We start from the raw sequence: 22,716 nt of genomic DNA on the forward strand, positions 1-22,716 counted from the left end.
CCGATGTTATTTTCGCCCCTTAGATTTTTAATCAATCCGTCACTGGTAGGGTAGAGACGGGGTGGTTTCTTCCTTAGTTCCCTTCCACGCTTCGTATTTAAAACCTCGGGGCTGATGAACGCTCCTCATGCCAAGCAGCCTGCCGCCTTCCTCGCACCCCCGATCCACCACCCTTACCATTTCTGCCTTCGGCCGCCTTCCCCCCGGTCTCCTCCTTTACCACCCCCGCGCTCCTACCGAGTTTCTATCCCCCCGGAAACTCACGCATACGTATCCGCGCGCCGACACCCACACAGAGACATGAGATAGAGAGAGAGAAAGTTCCCCCTCGGTCCGTTCGAAGAGCAAGGAACAAGAGAAGGCGATTTCGTAAGTATGCAACGCATCACGTGCAGGTTTGTCCTGTGCTATTACCTTTTCCACGTTGCATTATGGCTCGGGTAGAATGGCATGTTACGGATACTTACAACATGATACACGTGAGCGTTACGTAAACGTCGGAGAGTAGGTATGGGGGAGAAGGTGATACACGTGTTGGTTTTATTTTGTTTTGACACGTGAATTTTGATGGCTCGCACGATTTGCGGCGCACAACGATTAAGCCAGCATATAATATCATACGATATAAAAATCGCGCATATTTATTTACTTCAGTTATTGCGAATTGATCACTTACTACAATCAAAGAATAAGGACGCATAATTTCTTATAAGTTTTTAAAATTAATTTTAAATAAACTTTACTTTAACAAAATATCCTATTCTAAAATAAAGATTATATTTATGTGATCTCACCCTCAGAAAAAAATGTTCTTTTTTACGAATCTGACGATAATTTGTCTCTCGAGTAATTTCTTGACCACGTATAAAACGAGTCGCACCTGCCACGCTTACGTAACGTAGCTGTGTATTATTACAGCCGCACCCGAAAATATTTCAAAAGTGATCAATGTGTTTCACGTACGATAACTCGCGAGGTGTCGATAAGAATCAGAATAGCGCGGCGTTATCGAGGGTAATCGGGCCGGCGTGGCGTGATATAGCGCACGATAGGGCTGTATAGATTTTCAACTCATATACATATACGATGAACAGCACGCAATGTGTGACTGCTGCCGTGCCCCGATATGTGTCTCGCGTGTAATTTCATCTCCCTTCGATTACGCGTAGGCGCGACGACCACCCTCTTCTTCTACCCTCCGCGGAGAGATTCCGCGATCGGCGTAACACACCCAGCCATACATACTACTACACCATTAACCTCGCCGCCGACTTCGATTTCCTAACAAAGCACTTCGCGCGTCGACTGAAACTTCCTCACTCTCGGAAAAGTGCAGAGGGATAAAGTCGATTCGTTTCGGTGTATTTGAAGTGCCGAGAATGTTGTAGATTTAAACCGCAAGGAGAGAGAGAAATCTTTAAAATCCGAGTAAACTATTTTATCTAAAATCTTTTTAGTGATATCTTACGATCTTTTCACAGTTGCAAAAATCCCTGTCAAATTAAAGATTTGTTAAAGTATATTATTTAGGAATTAATACTGCGAACGTTATTCTTTTCAATGATGATTATATCTTTTTCGAGTAGTAAGAACGGTGGCGAGAGAGTAATACGCGAAGATCGAAACGTAAAAACGAATTTCCGGTTTGCAAGAACACACGTATTGCTCGTATATTAGCAACTAGCGACGCGAGATTCCAGGATTTCCTTGATACAGACAATAAGGCCGAAGAGAGATGTGAATTGCTGATGCATGACACAGACCGCAGTCCACATCCGGCATCATCGACCGGCCACGGTAGTCTTACCCTTCATCTCCATTCAGCTATCATCTGCTCGCCTTCCGATCGTTACGTCAACGAAGCCCTTTGCACATCTTTCTTTCCTTTTCCCCCGGCTTTTGTACTTTAATACTCAAATATTGTCATACTTACATATCAAATCGTTACTATTTTATATTCATTATTCTAAATATCTATTTTTAATTATTTTTAATTAATTAAAAGTAAAAAGTAAAATAAATTTTTATTTTACTTTTTACTTTTTATATACATTTTTAAAATTACCCATATTTTACAATTCATTAAAATGTTTAATAATATATATATAGTTTTATAGCGACCGAGAAATATTTATAAATAATCTCTCCTTAAAAATGTGAAACTCTTATATGCAATTCAATGATAATTGATTTTTTTAAATAATTCCTCGGGAGAGAGGATTTATTTCTGAGATACAGATCTTCCAAATTGCAAATCTCTCTATTTAGATATTACATTAGTTTATCATAAAAGATTCCTGATTTCTAATCTGTTTTAAGCGTTCATAATATTTGATTTATTTATATTAATTACGTGGTAATAAATAGCCACGATATTCCAGACAAGTACAAATTTTACGTGAAACAACAGATTTGTTACAAATGTAAAAGGATGTTCGTGATACGGGATAGAAAGGAGGAAAAGAGAGTAGAAAATAAGTGCAGTTTATGGGCGTTCGACGTACGACAAGCTCGAGTAGCGACGGGGTCGCTCGTGTAATTCGTTGCCCACAAGACGCAAAGAAAAGTGTCACCGTCGAGAAAGTTGCCTTTTCCTAAAAACACTTGAAAACTCGAATACCGGCGCGAGCCGAAGGGTACACTTTAAGTCCTCGTACGAAGTTCGAGAGAAGCCGTCCGAGCAAATAGTAAATAACAAATAAAATCAACGGAACGTGTCGGATCGCAAGAATCAAAAGTGGAAAGCATCGCCGTCTCGCTTTTTCGCAACTTTCTCGTACATCGGAAAATATGTAACCTACTCTAATAGGGTATCGAACGGGTAATGAGAATATACAAGCGTAAACATGCACGATATATTTATAAAATATATACACGATAAAATTAAGAGAGAAAGATTTCAAAATATACAGAGATCGTGCATATTCTTATGAGTCGCGTATAATAAAACGCGGTAGAAGAAAAAACGAAAGAAGGAACAGAGTGATTTGTGTCATACTCGAGTGGTTAGCTGTAGCCGAATGCTCGGTATGTTTTACTGCGCTCTACTGGGCTCCACTTCCCCGAAACATAAGGAAGACCTTGGTTAAATCTAAAGTGCGAGAAAGTGCGCTCCATCCAGCAGATTGCTGCCGCATATATATATATGTTAACGTTCACAACGATATCGCACCAGATATCATCGCAGCATCAATGTTAAACCGTCATCTCTTAATAAAGTAATAATTTATCGCACTCACCGATCGATGCGCAGCAGCGGAGTTGAAACTACGGTGCTCTGTAACAGACAAATAAAATTTAAATTATAGAAGCGGTCACACAGTAATTAATATTGTATGCATTTAATTTTATATTGTAATTGAATTTAATATTTGTGATGCATATACAATATTAAGCAGAAATATAATTTTATAAATTTTGATTCAATCCTCTAATAAATAAAAATAAATACTCACCCCAGGGTTGCTCCGCCGGCGCCTGATATCTCTCAGACCTCCTTCGCCTAAGTTGTAAGATCTTCAGCAACGTTGATCTGTAACATATAAATTAAATCCAAATTGAGACAGCGTTTAAAATAATTAATTGGTAATACTGAAGGAGGACTGCGTCCTCTTCGATTTTGCCAAAACTTTACAATATTGTGTATTTCTGTGCGTAAAACACGAATCTAAATTAAAATTGTCGCTCTCAAGTAGAAAAAAGTTACAGTGGTTCCGCCCCCCATCAATTTCTTAGGAATATTTGAATGAAGAAAATCCTGACTAATCCTATATGAAACTGGATCCCGGTAAATTTAAGCTGATTTTTTCATATGTTGTAGCTTATGACCTGCTCAACGAAATATGTGATGATGGGCTCAAAACTAAATAATGGACAGTTACTGACCTACAGCCAGGCAAACAATCGCAGAGCCCGAGGATTTGTTGAAGTAACTGTTCATTATTTAGTTCGAGCCTATTACATTTTTTTTGTTTAGCTACAACATATGAGAAGACTAACTGATTTTACCGGAATCCAATTTCATATAGGATTAGTGCGGAATTCTTTACACAACGATTTATAAATTATGTCGAATAAATAAAATATTCTCTCATGATATACATGAGGAAGAAAAAAATACATCATAACGATACTTCAACTGCATAGTATTGTTAACGCGATCTTTGTATAAACATATTCTATACTAAAGACGGGTATCTCTATCTATAGACGGAGACTGATATTCGTTTGGATTAGGTCTCCTCCTTTACGTCTCGCGATAGACGTCCGAATTAGATCGCGAAAATACGGAAGCGTGAAATACGCATATTAAATAAAGTCGCAAAATAGTCCTGCCTGAAGGACCGCGGGTTGCGCTGGAATCGGGCGACAAGCGTATTTCCGTATCAGTAAATCGAATAACGCGCGCCACCGCGGCGGTATGGATAAGATGAAGCGAAAATATCGATTAGGATAAGACTTAACTCGATCATCTTTCTATCAACAATAATCTCTCAATGAATATTTAACGAAGTGGTTCGGCATTCCATGCGTTTCTTCCCTATTCTCGATAGCTTAAAATTTCAAGCTGCTCCGATCTTTCTCTCAACGCCTGGTCATTCCGTATACTATTATATGTATTCGTTAAATTAATTAGCTTTCAGTATCGATTCTAATACGCAGACACCAGAAAGTTATATTTGTAAGTCACGTTTGTCGGAAAAATGGATTGCAACAAAAAGATAAGATACAAACTTCAGTAACATTTTAGAAAATATACAAAATGCTAAACAGTGTTTATGAAGATAAAAGAATGAGAAAGAGCAGCATTTATTTTGTGTTTCAAAACTTTTCCTGAAACGTCCAGCATTTATGTAAGATAATAATAGATTCCAAATATATAAATAAGAGAAAAAAAGAACGAGTGTAAAAATAATAGTAACCCCCCGTCTGAATTATTAATATAATTAAACAGCTATAGTATGCACGAGGCGCATCTCTATAACGATGAAAGACAGCTATACGGAAATTACCAGGCACAACGAAATATTATACAATTCCATCGCGTAAGTTCAAACGAGCGAAAAGACGAAAATTATCTGACAGGAGGCTTAACTCAAATCCGTGCGAGAGAGAATCCTTCGCGCCACCTTTTTCTTGCGAGGATCCATCCATCGTCGTCTCATTTGCGTCGTATATCACGACCGCGCATCCAACGCCCTATATATACATATATATAATACATATAATAACTATATTATATACGCGATACCGGAGCTCCCGTAATCATCTCCTCGACGATAGCTATTAGTGGACAGGCCGACGCTATAGCGCGAGATCGCGCAAAACAATACGGCGGTCCGGGATTTCGACAATGCGGATCCAACGGCGGATTCGCGAATTCGGAAGCGTTGACCTGGGGCTTTGCCGAGCCAGGCAGCTTTCCGGGTGATCACCCGGTATGGACACACTTACGAGCATCCACACTCGCTTGCCAGGGCGAGAGACGAGTCCGTATGAGAATACACTACGATACATTCGAGAGTGTGGTGAGTGCGCTGAGGAGTGCGGAGGAGAGAGAGTGGAGGAAGAGAGTGTCGGAGGGAGAGACAGAAGGTGAGAGAGAGAGAGAGAGAGAGAAAGAGAGAGAGATAAATGGATGTATAGATAGATAGAGAGAGGAACATAGAGAAAGGGGTGTGCGCGATGGGATGGATGCTGCACAGTACGCGGACGGTCTTAGCGGTATCTTGGCTCCCTCGCTGTCCTGGGGGCGAGCGGCTAAATACCTCAGGATTGTTACTATTGCCACCCCTTTACACCCTCCTCCTCCTTCGCCAGACCAACAGCCACCCACCCCGGCTCCTTTTGATAGGGTGGAATGGGTTAATGCTATTGATTCACGTGCACAAGGTGCTTGGGCAGAAGCAGCAGCGACGACCGCCACTGTTTGACAGTAACGGATCTCCCTCCTCTTTACGAGAAGATACTCACACGGATACGGCTATCGGTACTTTCTTTCCGGATCGACGAAAAAAAAACTCGATTCAGTACTACCTCGCGAAACCACCGTTCGATAGAGATACTCAGAGAATTCAAGATACGTCTTATCTTTTTGATATTGTTTTAAACAATATTAATGAATTATTTATAATAATATGACTTTTTACATTCTATTTGATCCAATTGATAATGTATATATTCTTGGTTAAAAATTAAACATGATATTTCGATTGTAATATACACACTGTGTGTATTTATATATGTTTCATAATTTATACAATTCTTTTATGGGAAGAAAATGATCATTTAACACATATAAATATTAAGTATAATTATATATATATAATATATTATATATTTATATATATATATTATATATATGTATATATAATATATAAAATATATATAAATTATATATAAATTATATATAAATATATAAGTTATATAAAATATATAAATATATATATATATATATGTATATATATATATATATAAAATTAACATATAATATATATATACATATATATATTATATAGTTATACAATTTTTAAACTTGTGTAAAGATGATTTAAAATGACCATGTTGTGTACATACAACGATCGCCCAATTGCTGGAACAAGATATACGTTCATGAAATCGTAATTCTCCCTGTTCACATAATCATACACGTTCGTGATCGAAGCCTGTTTGCCGATTCGAAAGTAACATGCAACAGGAGCGGTAAATCGTATAAACGTTATACTAAATGTACGAGTATCACCAAGCGCTTCTACAAGCCTTGACTCACACCCTCTTCTGTTACTCTTCAATTCGTTCTCGCCACTGCGATATCTCGCTGGTTATCCGCCTTCGAAGTATTACTCAGCAAAATGCTCGATGATTTTCTGATGAACTCCGCGAGATTGTTTGCATTATATAAATCTGTTAATGTAGCAATTGACGCGATCAAAAGTTTCATTTATATACGTTGAATAATGTTAATAATCATTAATAAAATTATGTTTATTATTATCAAAAAATTATTTCATTGTTAATATAAGCACATATTACTTTTGTCAAATTGCTACGCAATCGATCGTGTGGTCTCAGTAAAAATATCTACACGCGATCTCGGAATGAGGGTGTATATAGGATGAAGAAAACGTCTATATAGTCGGCAAACTTTGCGGTTTTGCAAAGCGCGCGATATTGCAGATAATAACGTAAAGACATAATAATGAACAGAGATACTGTAGAAAATTGTAGGTAGAATTCGAGAGTTAGAAACCCTGTCGTTTCGTATGCCGCATTAATAAATCGTTAAGTACATGTTAGGTATATCTCGCAAATATTTTTCTCATAACTGGCAATCTGTTTACAGTTAAAGTAAACATAACGATAAAAAGATACCCGGCCTACATTTTTACATATAAATAAATAATTAATAACAATATGAATAAATATAAATAACAAATATATAACATTTTACCCACCCAAGCACACAGCATATACAAAAAATAAGTTCAAGTAAGTAAATTTTAATGCAGATGCTGACCTGTCTATCCCCATCTGCGCTTAATAGTTTTCCAAGGACGGCGCAACGGCAAATTACATAATCTCATTTTTTCCCCTTTTTTTCATGACGAACGCTCGACAGACTCTCGACGAGGTTAACTCATCAACGTATAGCAGCACCCAGAACCGATCTTCTTTTCTGCTGAGCCACGAGGCACGCGCGCGTCACCCAATTACAATAATGAGATACCGGCGTACTTGCGACCGTCCATGAAAAATGGAAGGGTTCATCTCTCACCGCCTGGACGATGCTCCGCGTTGCAAGGCGTCACACAATACCCGTCCGAAAACGAGAAGGGGGTTGGGAGGGTATACGAGGCGGTTAGCGATCAGCGTCCGCAAGGAGAAGGCGAGAACGACTGGGCCGATGTAAGAGATAGAGAGAGAGACCCGGGGGGGTCTACATTATCGTGACGTGTAATACAATATGCAGATAGATATTTGCAACCCGCGCATCGAGTGAGAGGGAGAGAGAGAGAGAGAGAGAGAGAAAGAGAGTGTGAGACAGCACAGCCAGCGCGGCGCGTCACTGCCCCGTGCCGCTCTCTCGGAAGTGCGATTGGAGGGAAGGAAGATGCCTCTCTTCTCTCAACTTGCCCTCCTCGTCTCACCCTCTGCGGCCGGACACGAAGAGCGCGCGGCAGAAGCGCGAGCGGGAACGGGAGGACGCGATAAAGGCAGGAAAGGGAGAAAGGAAGACGGAGGAGGACGGCGTAGACGGGGAGGGGGGTAAGAAACTGTGAAATATCGATTAAGTTTGCCAGTAAGACAAGGAACGTCCGCGAGGCGAAGCCAGGGCAGGCAGGCAGGCAGGCAGGCTGGCAGGCTGGCAGGCTGGCAGGCTGGCAGGCAGGCAGGCAGGCAGGCAGGCAAGCAGGCTGGGGGCCGTGGAGTTGGCAAGGGGGGCGAGAGGGTAGCGCAGGAAGAAGGACGAGGGTGGCGGCGGAGGGTGGTCAGGGAGAGGGGAAGGTGATATGAGCATTGTATCGGGGAATTAACGGTACTCCCCCCTCGCGCGCCCTTCCGTGTACCAACCCGACACCCCTCAACCACTACCGGCCTCTACCTCCTTCTCGTCCTTCTCGTTCTGCGCTTTCTCTCGCTCCCTCGTCCTCTCCCTCTATTCCTTCCTTCTCGTCTTCCTCCTTTCTCCTCCCTTACACCGCGACTCCCTCGAATCCCTTGCCATCTTTCCAACTCCATCCCTCTCTGTCTCTCTATTATATGTACGCGCGCATGTATATCTGCACGTCTTTCTGTCTCACCCCTCTCGCCTCTCGGCCGCCCTCAAGCCCGCCGTCTTACAACTCTCACCCCGCTCACGACCACCTTCGTATTCGCCTGCCCAGCACACGTCCCAGATCGGCTCCCGAGCAACCCTCTATCCGGTACCGGTGTGTACAGCCGCGGGGTGAGGAGCCGCTATTGCCCGGATAGAGGGATGCAACGGCTTGAGGATGCGCGCATACACACCTAAGTCCGTACCAACCTCCCCCTGCACCCCCGCCACCCACACCCGGCTCTGCGCGCTCTTTCGTCCACCATGGACACGTCCTTCCATCATCCGGACGAACAAAGTGGTGGTCAAGCTCTCTCCGTGTCCAGCACTGAATTCATTGCCGTAACGTTGTATCGTGATATAGTATAAACGAAATCTATCCCAGATGATTGACAAATAACGAAAGAAAAGTTTTCAGAAAGATTATCGTACGATCGTGTCAGCGAGATACTCGATACGAGAACAATTTCAAAAATAGAAATTTTTTATGTAAATACGAGATTAAATCTCGTAACATAAAAACGTAGATGCATTAAAAATAAGTTATAAGTACCATCTTCTAATATCATGAAAGCTAGAGTAAAAATACCATTTTTTTTTACATTTTCGCGATAATAATATTGATATAAGATATATTTATATGTATCAATATTTTTAAATATCTAATACTTAACCTTTCCTTATATCTGAAATTAAAAGAGGATTACAGGAAAGAATATTTTTAACTTATAATTTAAAATATCCCGATATATACATACATATTATGAAAATATGTTCTAAAGTTAGAAATTGGAATATTCCATTAAGATCAAGTTCTGACAAAAAACAACTGTCAGTGAGCGAGGATAAGAGGAATACTAGCTAATTAACAGAATAGGATGAGTTTAGAAGAGACGCAAATAACGAACGGGGTGGCAATAGCCGCAAATTCAATTATCACCAATTTATCTGCAGTTTGTCCTATATTATTATTCGTAGTTGTTTCCGTCAACGGCTGCACGATTTACCGTTCGAAAAGAAAGCGCTGTCGGTTGCATCATTGGGGATTCAATTAATGCACCATGCTTATTAGGAACGGCGGATTGCGCGCGCCGTTTATCCTCAAGGCCGAATATTATACGTAATAATCCGGTTAGACAAAGACTTCGCGACTATTTGCTGCACGCGCTATCGCGGACATGTCCTATTCTCCGTGAATCACGTAAGGTTTAGCTTTGTATGCGGTACCGGATATTGCGTGGGACACAAACACTGTATCGAGAATAAACTAAAATTCATCCCCCATTCGTTCTCGTTAATTCGAGCTGCCCATGCGATCGGTTCTATTTGTCGATCGATGCAAGATAAATGCACAAAATGGATTAAATATCTTACATATTTACATATTTTACTTTGATTGTATACTAGATGATCCCAACAATGATTCTCCATGTATTTCTTCTAATTTTGGTTAAACATTATTTTTATGCCATAGCTCTTTAGCTACAATAAGAGAGAGAGATAATTAAAGAAAAATGAGTAAATAACGATTAATACTATAACTCATGTTGATAGTAAATCTCTGACCACACGCCGAGATAATACTTCGTAAAACCTCGTGTCGAGATCATCTTTCTCCATCTCTGTTCTCTATCTCTCTCTCTCTCTCTTCCTCCCTTTCTCTTTTCCCTCCTCCCAATCCTCTCTCTCTTTCACTCTTTTGACATCCCTCAACGACATACATCATACGACACAGTCTAAACGCGGACGTGCGAAATCTGTTCTGACAGCGGGGTTCAGAAATCGGCGATAAAATTGATGTAAACAGCCACTTGGCACGCTCTTCGCGCCGATGGTTGCTCCCAGGAGGGTCTCCCGGCATCTCCCTCTTTTATGCTTCTCTTACCCTCTCTCCCGCCTTTCTCTCTCACTTTCCTCCCTTTCCCTCCCCCTAAGCTACATGTTTATCCTTTTGTGCGGAGAAGAGAGCACGGATACGAACACGTAAGGACCGATGATGCGACGAGAAGTAACAGCAACGGCTGTTGCAAGGGAAGAACGACGGCGGTGGCGGCAGGCGAGCGGGTTAGACAGGCGGACGGGAGGGAGAGAGATGGGTAGGTAGGTTAAGAGAGAGAACCGAGAGAGAGGCGGCATGAAGCAGCCATAAACAGCTTGTTGCTTCCGCGAAACTGCCGAGACTCCTACGGTGCGGCTCGAACGACTCGGTGCGCGCGGGCTCACCTTGGTTTATACCACCTATCTTATCCAACAGAATGGCTCGGGTGAACGCAAGTATGCGTAGAATGTGAAAGATTGCCCCCCCGTGAGAGTGAGAACGATGCTGGAAATGGAACGGGACTTCGAGTCTCTCTTTCTCTCTCTCTCTCTCTCTCTCTCTCTATTGATGGGGTTTAAGTGAGAGAAGCATCATCGTTTCGCTACCTGGGACCGTTCTATCCCGAACTCCAGTTCGGCCGTTATCGTGATTCTCTCTCGTCGTCGCCCACCCGATCGATGATCCAGACAAGTGAGAGAGACCGATACAATTAGATTTCTATGATGATGTATGAGTTTGCGTCATATCGCTGAAGCATGTTGAACACAATAATCGAAATAACATGGATGAAGAGTTCGGAAAAATAACGCATGCTATATGAATCATATGAAATATATATTTTATGATAGAGATTACAAATTATTAATAAAATTAAACATTTTTTGCGGTGAAATTTATTGTTGGTCTAATGTTCTAATCACATTTCAGCTGACCAAAGAATTATAATAATTCTATCACATTCTATTATTTTGGAAGAAATTAAAATTGTGAGATACACGAAAAGGTGAAGCTATATATATTACATTAATTGTTAAAGTTGAGAATGTAAAGCTGATGTGTTGAGTTAACCGAAAATTGAAAATCAGATCTATCGATAACGAATCTCCGTCGATCGACACGGTGATGTCACCGAAAACCGGTAATTATTGCATAAGTCTTGCCTTAACACAATGATGTATGACGCAAACAAGATCACTGAAGGCGGTTCTGTGCTAGTTTTACTTTGCAGAACTCACGACGTCGGTCGATGGAACGTATACGTAATTATGAAGCGTGTGCCGCGGCGTACCAGGTACATGAGAAACTAATAGTCGCCGAGTCGTAACAACTGTCATTAACAATCATTAACGACGCATCGCTACCTTGCAAGATCAACAGGGGAGAAAAGAGGAGTGCAAAGGAAACGCGATGCTCAATCGACGGGGGAAATTAGTATTGAGGTGATCGTGATCAGCTGATTAACTATGTCTCGTTTTCTTACTCTTTCATTACAAATAGGTTACTAATATATATAGCGCTATTAATAAAAAAATTACAAGTTGATTATTTCTCTGTAACGCGAGAATAAGAAATCAAAATAAGATGCGCTAAAGAGATAATAGAAACAAATTTTTAATATTTATGTCCATTTATTACTTTAATTATTATTTATTATAATTAAAGTTTTATATTAGCACAATAAATTATTTTCAAGATTTTTTTTATAGTTCTTTTCTAAAATAAAAATTTTTATAAAAAACATCTTTATTTATTTAGGTTTTTAAGAGAATTATAAATGCTACTAAATTTTTTATAAAAAATTCATAGAATATCAAAAATAAAACAGAGTTTTCATAATATAATACCTTTTTCAATAAATGATAGAATTGTTGGTATATAATTTTTTGTTTAAATTATAGTATTTTAAGATTAAAATATAAAAGGGATATTGATAAATAAAAGAGAGAGAAAAACTATTTCCTAGTGGCTAATGAGTGTAATTATTGATCAAATTTCCTAATTTGACAGAAACGGGGGACATAAAACAATACGCTTCCGGAAGAAGGTCGCTCAAACACCATCTTAAACCCTTGAATCTTCGTAACCGAGATTGCCTCTAAAGACGCGATGCTTGCAACATTGGGTAAAGGGAGAACATGTAAACAGTGTTCGTCGACGGGGCAAATCCAACAAAGTTTCGCGATGACGGAGGTGAAGGCGAAAGATCCTTGAAGAAATTTCTAAGGTACTTTCTCGACACGATCGAAAGATATCGATCGATCAATCGCTATATCTATTCGCGGAGCGCGTTCTACTTTGCGGGAAGGATGCGATGTCTCTTTCACGAAAGCGGATCAAACTCAAAACGCGAGATTCATATAGCGCGAAATAATAATCGATTATACGTCGGCCGATTATGCGGCCGGTGATTATTGCAAATTCTCTCTCCGACGTCGGAGATTCTCCAGGTTTTGAGTCTTCGAGAACACAGAGGGAATTGGCCCGCGAGACGAGCGCGATGGGGATAGACGGAGGAGGGGAGATTCGCGCAACATCGGATTACGGGAAGGCATGTAATCGGCCGCAGGCCTAGCCGCCTAGTCGGAACGGACGAACTTCTCCGCGAGAAGGAACCGCGAGTAAGAGGCGAGCAGCCGGTCAGGAAACGAAGGAGGGAGGGGGAGGGGGTGAGGAATAGGAAGCATAAGGGAAAGGGTGGACGCTCGAGAGAGGTTTGGTAACGCGGGTCGAGTACGAGAGCTCCGCAGGCAGAGAAGAAGAGGGAGACGGAGGTGAGCGCGCGCCAAGGGTTCTGAGATACTAACCCTTGGCCAAGCCGCACCCCGAGGTCCAGAATAATCTACAATCCATATCAGTCTTAGGTAGTCCACCCTGCCGTCTTCCCCCCGCCTCTCCCTCGCCGCCCGTCCCACCGTCCTGGAACTACCTTTAGCAATGAGAGCTCGTCCCTCGTCCCTCACCACCGCGGGGCTTCGTTCGCGCGTCCTTTTCCCTCACGCCGACCTCCGTGCGCCACATCTCCCTCCGTCCCTTCGAGTATTCCCGTTCTCCTCCTCCCGCCTCCTCCACCCTCCCGTTGCTCTCTCCGTCTTAGCCGCAACCCTTGCCAGGACCAGCCGGCTAGTCAATACCCCACACGTTCCATCCTTATACGTGCTGGTGCCGGCTCCTTCTATGTATGGACCCTAAACCATCTCCCTATCCAGTCCACCGCCGGGCTGGCTCCTTAACGATGGAACTATACGCGTCTCTCCTTCCCCCTTCCGCCTCCTTTCCCGGACACCCTTCGCCGCGAGTTGCAGTTGTGCGATAAATTCGCTTGGCAACTGGCGGTCTGCTGACGCGAGTCATCGGGTCTAATGTCCATGTACATCGAGACTGAGTCGCGAGGTGACAGAAATCAACGTCCGAAAATGTTGTCGATCGGCAAGATTAAGACGCGAAATGCCGTGACGTTGCGAGATGACAATACACGTCTGACATTTCCATGAATCGTTACGAAACGTGTGTGAACTGCTATATCGGCATATATTATTATTACGCGTAATTATTTCCCTGCTTCAAAATTCAATCTTAAATTGCTTGCAATATATAAGGCTGTAGAAATATAAGAACACAATGTTGCATAGTTATTCGTAACGCGATCAGCTGATTACCGTCTCGGATGAATGAAACGACTATGCGATATATGCTCCAGAGAAATGATATATGCTTCAGAGAAACGATATGCATACATTGGTCAGAATCTGCGATAGATAACAGTAACGCGGCCATCGAAAGCTTGGATGTGTAAGATGTCTGCGAATCCATATGGAATCGCCATCCACCGAGAACCGATCTTGAGTGGTCATGGCGCGGAACAGCGCTCGATGGAGCGGAACTACCAGTCACCTGCTCGCTTCCGGCACGCCGCTGTGGTCGTCCTCCCGCCGCGCAGCATCTCACCTGACCCCTCTGAATATCTCTCGGTTCTTGCATCCATCTTTCCTCCTCCTCCTTTTCTTCTTCTTCTTCTTCCCTCTCTCTCTCCCTCCCTCTAAACTCTCATTTCTTAGTTTCCGTCCCGCTTCGGTCTGCTCGAATGCACATCCGCGCGCGTACGTTGCCGATCCTCCGCTATGTTTCAATGTATGTATGTATATACATATACGCATTTATATACAGTACAACGTGTTCTCTCCAAAGCGATCAGTTTTAGTAATAAATTATTTAATATAATACTAATTTTTATTTTTTTTTAATTTTATAATATAAATCATTTTTGTTTGCTTACAAATTAAAAAAAAAAGATATGAAGAATTCTTGACAAACTAACAGAACTGTGCATTTAAATAACAATATTCTGTTCATGTTTCTGTATAAATTTAAATAAACTTTACTCTCCTAGAATTCAATTGTCAAGCTTATTTAATGTTGAATACGAAACATATATGCGACGAAAAAAATGTCAGGCGGTGGAATTAAGTTTAAGATGAAGATGAAGGTTTTAGGAGATGAAGATTAAGGTTTTACGACTTTTTATCTGTATACAATACGTGTATACGTGCATGTTTCACCGGTGGCCAGGCCGCCGCCACTCGCCTGAGAACATCGAGCATGACTAAGCGCTATACGGTTGCTTCGAATCTGGACTGGACGACCGGATCGAGCGATCGTCGGCGGCCGATGGTCGACCGGTTAATCGGGGCACATTCACACACAAAGAACCGCGGAAGGAACTGTGACTGCTCGCAGACTCGAGATGGCAGACGGAAGACGTCGCGTCGTTCGTTTCTTACGCGCGTTTCTCTTTCTCTGAGAGAAACAGGAAATAGGTGGAAAAAATTCAACAGCCTGGCTGTAATCGCCATATCAACGAGATCTGTCTTATAACTTTGAACGTTTCGCGTTCAGTGAAATTTTTATCCCAATCATCTCAGACTCCATCGTACGATATTTATCGATATTTCTATAATTTATGATTGCTATGCTGATTCGCTCGTAAGGTCTCAAGTCGAACAATTTGCAAGTGGAATAATTAGAAGATTCGTAAATCTTTATTTAGTTAACTCAGTTAAAAAGTACTCGCACGAAAGAGTCGACGACGTTCCTAAGTTACGTTTCGGATGTTTGTCTCCTGCTGATGCTCATGGCATCGTCGAAATTGTCGCGGCGGAGTAAGAATCCACTGGTGTTTGGACCGGTCTTCAATTAGCGGATTTAAATCGAGGATTTAGAGGACGGCGGGAAGGGGTTAAGCTAAGAAATGATCTCGTTTAAAGTTTCGGTCTCGCCAGTACTAATCTGGAGGCTGAGGCTTAACGACCAACCTCCGACCTCCTTCCAACCCACCCACGTAAATGCGCGCACACATACATACATACATACACATACACCTACACTTACACCTACAAGCTCGTGGTGCGGAAAATCAGGAGCGGAGCTCTCGGTGCACTTATGATCGGCTGGTCCTTCACGATCCGAACTCTCTCGGATCTCATTGCCCCGTCCCCACGTCGTCGCCGATAAGTCGATTCTCGTGCAAAGTGATCGCGCGTGCGCTCTTTCGTCGAAGGCGGATAATGACGTCGAACTTTCGAACCTACTGTTATTACCGTTACCGCGAAATGCCTCTCGCGCTCTTACGATTATTACCGAAGAAACGTTTCTCGGCGCACGCTCTCGTAGGGAAACTTTCGTACGAGTGTTCTCGGGCACTCGCACATGCGAGTCTAGGCGCGGAATACGTAAAGGGCAGGACGGACGCGCGTAAGTAAACTCGCGAAACTTGATAAATAAACGTTTGTTATTTAACGGTATGGAACAAAATCGTTCTTGAAATGTACAACGCGCACGCGATTCGACATTGGCATAATAATTATATTTTTTCTTGATATAACAAACGATATAAATATGTTACTTTAAATATGAAATTTCCCTTTCTTTTTAACGTATTAGTCGGCACATTTAACCCTCCGTCAGTAATCTGGCTCTTTTAAGGCAAATTTACATTTTTTCCAAATTGATTTGTATAAATAATTGGATTTAATATTTGGCTTTATGAATATTGTAATAGAGATATTAACAAATAATCTAGAATTTTTTGAAAGTTTAGAACATAAAAATAATATGGGGTGGACTTAAAAGACTCAGTTTGCTGACGGCGTTAATAAAAAAAAAAAAAAAAAGATTGCTGGTTAATATTCAACGACAAATATCATGTGTGTGCCATATTTAATATCTGAACCGTTCAAATAATAATTTTTTATACTGACGTCTCTGATCGTGAGACATTACTTGTCCGAACTTGTATCAAGTATCATTTATTCATAGACATGTTATGACAAAAATTTTCTCACGATTGTGGAAAGAGCAGCATCACGTTATTTATCGTGAAAATAAATCGTGAAAATAATTTATCGCGAAAATAACGCTTCTCTGTTTTATGTTAATCGCGTCGTAGTTTGCCAGTGCAAAATTTTCTTACTTGCTCGTCGCTCGATTCGTATTTCTGATTCATGTGCGGCTCCTCATTTTACGAAGAAATAACGAGGCACGAGAACATTGCTATCGTTAGCTTCGACGCTCATTCTTTCTCAGCAGCTGTTTCTCGGTACCCGGCTGCAACATTATCGTTCGAAGCATTACGATATTTTTATAGGCAGGTGTCTCTCTCTTTATCTCGCGTGTTCATTCAGAAAGCCGCGAGATATCCAGGAATATAATACATCGCAATCGCGAAAATTTCGCCGATACGAAACACGAGGATGACGAGGAGTCGCGATATACTCGACTCTCTCTCTCTAATCGTGTAAAAGCAATTAACAACGTTATACGAATGTCGTGCTGGCACACCGTCTCTTCGTGTTTCGTCAACGGAAATCCGATACATAAATAAAAACCCTGTCGCACCTGTTTATTCGCTTGTCCTTCAAAAACAATCCGCTTTTCCCGGAATAACCGCGTCGATTTTTCTCGTCCCAAAACACGGTGGCATTTATACGATGCGCAGAATCGCAAAATGTCATTTGTCGAATATGAGATAAACGCGCGCATAATTATTTCATGCATCCGGTATACGCGATACAATTGTAGATGCACGGCGATGCAATGCGGATCGCGGATAAATTTTTTATCGCAGTCGCAACGATTGCGAGACATGCGTCAATCTTGAAAATACAAAGTTGCTGGATGCGATTTTAATGACAAATCCTTCGGAAAATATGAAATCAATTTTTTCTTAATAAAAACTTCTCGAGAAAGTTAATCAACTTCCCACAAATACAAGAGAGTTATTTATTATTTATATAATTAATATTAAAAGTTCAAATAAAATAAATGTGTGGCTACTTGTGTATTATTATATATGTATATACTATTGTATACAACTCATTAATATCGTCACATGGCAACTCAATCGAGACAAAAAAAGATTATTAGAACCGCCGAGATTTTTATTATACACATAATATTGATCAAGGTCCGATGTATAACCCGTGTTCCAAGAAAATGGAGAAGAATGAGTAAGCGGCGAGGTTCGCTTCGAGGTTTTCGTACATGGAAATGTGTAGCGTTATATGCGTAACGACTGAGAAAATGCCGGCGAGTCTTGGAGTATCGGAACCTTGCTCCGCATTTCTGCATGAAGCCTGCCTACCATAGAAGCTAAGGGGCCCATTACACGGTCATAAAACCGATGGGCTAGGCCTCCTCGTATACTGTTATACGTATCCCGTGCAACGGATGGATAAAAAAACAAAAAAGAGAAACGCCACATTGTTCCACTCATGACACTCGCATACCTGCAGCACGGAAAGTATCTATTCCGCGTTGGGATATATCAGGAAAAAGAAAGATGAGAAAAAGAGGACCTTGGTACGCAGTCCTCTGCAGGCTGCGGCAAAGCAAGATGATCATTTCTACGATAAACGGCAATGTTACAAATCGCGAGAGACGGAGGAATTATGGTGCGCGTGGGAGCGATAGTAGCTCGCGGACCTCTTCTCGGAACAAAAAAATCGCGAATAATTATGCTAGTTATAAGCTATTATAAATGAAGAGCAGAATGATAAGAATTTTCCTGCCGCGATAAGAGAATTATGGACGATCACCAGTACTGTAATTATCATGCTGCGGATGCAAACATGAAAAAAATCAGGCAAGTTATAGTAATCTGCAGAGGAAAGTGCATACAAACTCTCTCTCAATGCGAGAATGCGATAGTTTTCACGAGTCCAATACAACAGTTTTGACTACAAACTGCACATGAAGCATAACTTATGTTTATGCATCACGTTCTATCAATCGGTTGTTGCGCAAAAAATTCGTGTACGTCTAAAGAGCGTGGCGAATTTATTGCGCACAATGTGGCGCTTTACGGCCGCGGTAAGAAACCGGTGTGACCTTTGCCGGTCGACCAGAAATATTATACATCTTTTATGAAAGATCGTATGAGAAGGAAATGTATGTATGGCGATAACATTTCATAAGATTCATATGAGCGACGAATAAGACGATTGATGGGAGAATAGATATATTATCAAAATTTTCGCGCATCACTATCGTCATTTATAAATCAATTTTAGATTACACAGTTTATGTATAATCACTTCATGTACCACGAATTTAGCATCAAATCAATTAATTTAATAATAAAAAAAGAAATAGAGGAAATTTTTAGTAATAAAAAACGTGAAAAAAAAAAATAAAAACGCAGTTGAAAGATTGACATAAAATTGTATAAAAATATATGCGAGAATATCGTATACCGTAAGCTAGTAAGAATCGTTAAGAATCTTGAATCGTTAAGATCACTTTAGTTCATGTATGCTTTCCGAGAATCTATTAGATGAAAGAAATGCGTGTGTAAAGTGCGGTAAATTTATTGCGGCCGACTAAATCACCAGGTGAGACGCGCATGAAAAATTGCTCATAAAACGTCATACCAATATCCGAATATAATGGAAGACAACAGAAAATCGTACAACGTTCGGATCTCCGCGCGAAGGAGGAATATCGAGGTGCGACGAGCGCCGCCGCGGCGATAATCGGTGGGGGAAAAGTCGATTCTCTCCGGTATGAGATGATACCGGAGGCGAGAGAACATGGGGTAAATCGTGGTGGCAGGTATCGCGTTACTAATTCAGCAGCCCCTGAAACGTATCCATTCATCGTCGGCCACCGGACGTGGACGGACGCGGGAAATCAACCAAGGCCTCTTGCTCCTCCGCCCGTCTCCTTCTCGGCGCTCTATTATACAATCTCGGTAACAGTAACTCTAGAGTTAACGCTGCCGAGACACCTAAAGAAAGATAGCGCGCAGCGTAGTCAAGATAAAAAGTAATCGGAAGATTGAGTACACGAGTGTATAAATCGTGCGTATAAATTACTGTAATTACTGCCGAAGTAATTTGCTCCAATTTCCTTGATAAAACCTATCGAGAGATTCATCTTATTCCTCTCAACGTACAATATGTCCTTTTAATATTTTATATAATATTTTATATCTTAAGAATACAATTATTATATATAAAAAAGATAACGATCTAGTATATAAAAAAAAAGCCTGCAAAAAAAAATGATTCAAAATGTCTCACTTTGACATTTCATGAACTTTGAATTAAGAAATCCTCATATTGCAGAAGAATCTTGCATCGATGGTAGCAGTGGCACAGATTATAAAGGATAAAGAAAGAGTCAACGCGAATCCGTGGAAAGAGATTATACGAGAGAAACGAGGAGAGAGGAGAGGGCAAAGATACGCGAATAAAAGACGGACACGGTGGTGGAGATAGAACAGAGAGCCGGTGGGAACGGAGAAGAAGACGAGGAGAGAGCTGTCGGAGATAACAATGCGAGCGATAGAGAGCCGAACTGGAAGCGGAGTCAATGACTCGAGGCTTCGAGTTAGTTCATTCCAAGTGACAAGAAAGTCGTCGGCGTTTGTATACGTCCTCGCGCGAATCAACGCGGTCGCGCATGATCGTTGCTGAACGAGCCGTGAAAATCATGCGAGGAGATTCCGCATGCGGAGAGAATGCCGATATCCGCAATACAGACATCTCCGATAGATTGAGTTATTTTAACATCTGTCATCAGATTCTCGAAGCTATTCGCGGTAGAAATGTCGAAACGTATGAGAATAGAGAAGCATGTGTGGGATTAAAATAAAAAATATAAATAAATAAAAGAGAATTGGAAAATTAAGATGTTTCTTACATTATATGCAATTTCGAAAGATCGATTATGTAGAATCGTTTACTGATATTACGTCAAAAAATTAAATAATTTATTAGGAAGATGCGATGCACACGTGTTCCTTCAATAAAATATCATCCTTATAAATGATCCAATTGGGCGGAGAAGAACAACATAGTGCATACGTGCCTGTGAGTAGGCAAACAAATCGCCGACGGAAGAAACGGAGCTGGAAGAAGAAACTCCTACGGCGTCGAGAGAGTTCACGAAGGGCGAAGAGACGCGGATAAAAGAAGGACGAAATACACGGCCGCAACACCGATCAAGAGACAAAAGGGTGGGCAAGGGGAGGCGAAGGGGGCCGGGCGGTAACGTTCTCGCGGAGATACCAGAGCACACACGACGAAGAAGATTATTGTGTAGCGCGAGAGGGTAGGGCATGACCCTGGGCGGCCACGAAGAGGATCGGTACCGCGGCCGGAGCCTCGCCGATCCGCGTCTATCCGCGTGTGCTGCGCACACGTGTATATCTACACATGTGTGCGCAAGTGCACGTGACGTGATGCGGTCATGTGTGCGCAGCGGTTGCAACCGCGAAGGAACATGCGAGGCTGCCTTCGTGAGAGAGCGAGAAAACATCGTCACGAGGTGACTCTTAATCGCTCTCAATCTATCCGATGTCGGCGGCGCGGATAATCGCGGCTTCGATTCGCCGATTCGACAGGTGTCGATCATCCCGTAACATTCGATTCATTCCCGACGCACGTGAATCGATCGAAGAAGCCGATGTATTTTCTTGAAAATGCCGGGCAATTTTAGATTAGATTCGAATATTGGGGATGTATATACGAGGGGAGGCCTAGTTAGGAAAGATGCGAAATATCTTAACATATTTTTAAATTTAATCGCGATCGATGTAGTCCAAATTGGATTGTTTTGATGATCGAATTCTATATCTCATCGTAAACGAAGATATATCTCTAGTACTAAATATCTATGGTATTTACAGATCGAGGTATGTAGGCAACATTCACTCCAAGTATGATTCCATTTATTGGATTCGATGTTGTATTTAATTTTGAATCCCCACATAGATCCATTATATAAATTTTAGCTCATGTAATATATACTAATAATTTTAAACTCTATTATATTACATTCATATAATTCGTAATATGAATTGAAAGGAATTATATATTATAGCGAAAAATTTGAAATGTTGGAAGTACATATATCAATCGTTTGTCTCTGCATATATTGGTTATGATTATAAATTGATGAAAACATATAAAAAAGTCATAAACATTTAAAAACGCATTCCAAAAAAAATAAAGGCTACATATAAAAGAAAAATAGAAATATATTTTATAGCAGTCACATTATTAGAGTTTATAGTTTAAATTTGCAAAGCATTTTATGTTGGATTATTTGCGAGAAGAACGACAAAAAATCTCGCAGACACATACACTTACTATCTATAAAGAAAAGAGATATTGACTATTTAGTTATTTTTTATTAACGCGTCACATATTAATTAAAAGGTATGAAACGGTCGTGTTTAGTTATTTATCACGATATATTGTTTATATGACATATTAATTATCATTTATCATTTATACAATGTTACTATTTATATAATTTATATAAATATATTAGCTATATATGTGTATGTGTTCGTGATTTTTGTTTGTATTTCCGATGACGAAATTATCGCGAAATATAACAATACGAACCGTACTCTGAATCAGCGATGTTCGGCGTTGCTCTTTCGCGGGATACAAGAGGAGTACAAGAACACGCGCGGTCCAGCGCGGCCGGGCGCAGATACAGGCGTTATGAGAGCCGGGCAAACACAATGCCCGTCACGGATTTCTTAATCGCTCTCGATCTATCTGTACCGTAATAT

General features: G+C 41.1%; 1 long non-coding RNA gene across 1 annotated transcript in view; it reads right to left on the reverse strand.

Moving 5' to 3' along the window:
- Positions 1-22,716, reverse strand: part of LOC145942424 (uncharacterized) — a 117,842-nt gene that overhangs the window by 46,923 nt on the left and 48,203 nt on the right. Inside the window, exons 5-6 of the long non-coding RNA XR_014426357.1 lie at positions 3,456-3,532; positions 3,240-3,277 (exon numbers count right to left, since the gene is read on the reverse strand). This is a non-coding gene — a long non-coding RNA (uncharacterized LOC145942424). The remainder of the gene's footprint in view (positions 1-3,239; positions 3,278-3,455; positions 3,533-22,716) is intronic.

This window comes from Prenolepis imparis, unplaced genomic scaffold (genome assembly GCF_030444845.1).
Source record: "Prenolepis imparis isolate NDT839.2.m4 unplaced genomic scaffold, iyPreImpa1.0 SCAF_1, whole genome shotgun sequence".
NCBI classification, from domain to species: Eukaryota; Metazoa; Arthropoda; class Insecta; order Hymenoptera; family Formicidae; genus Prenolepis; species Prenolepis imparis.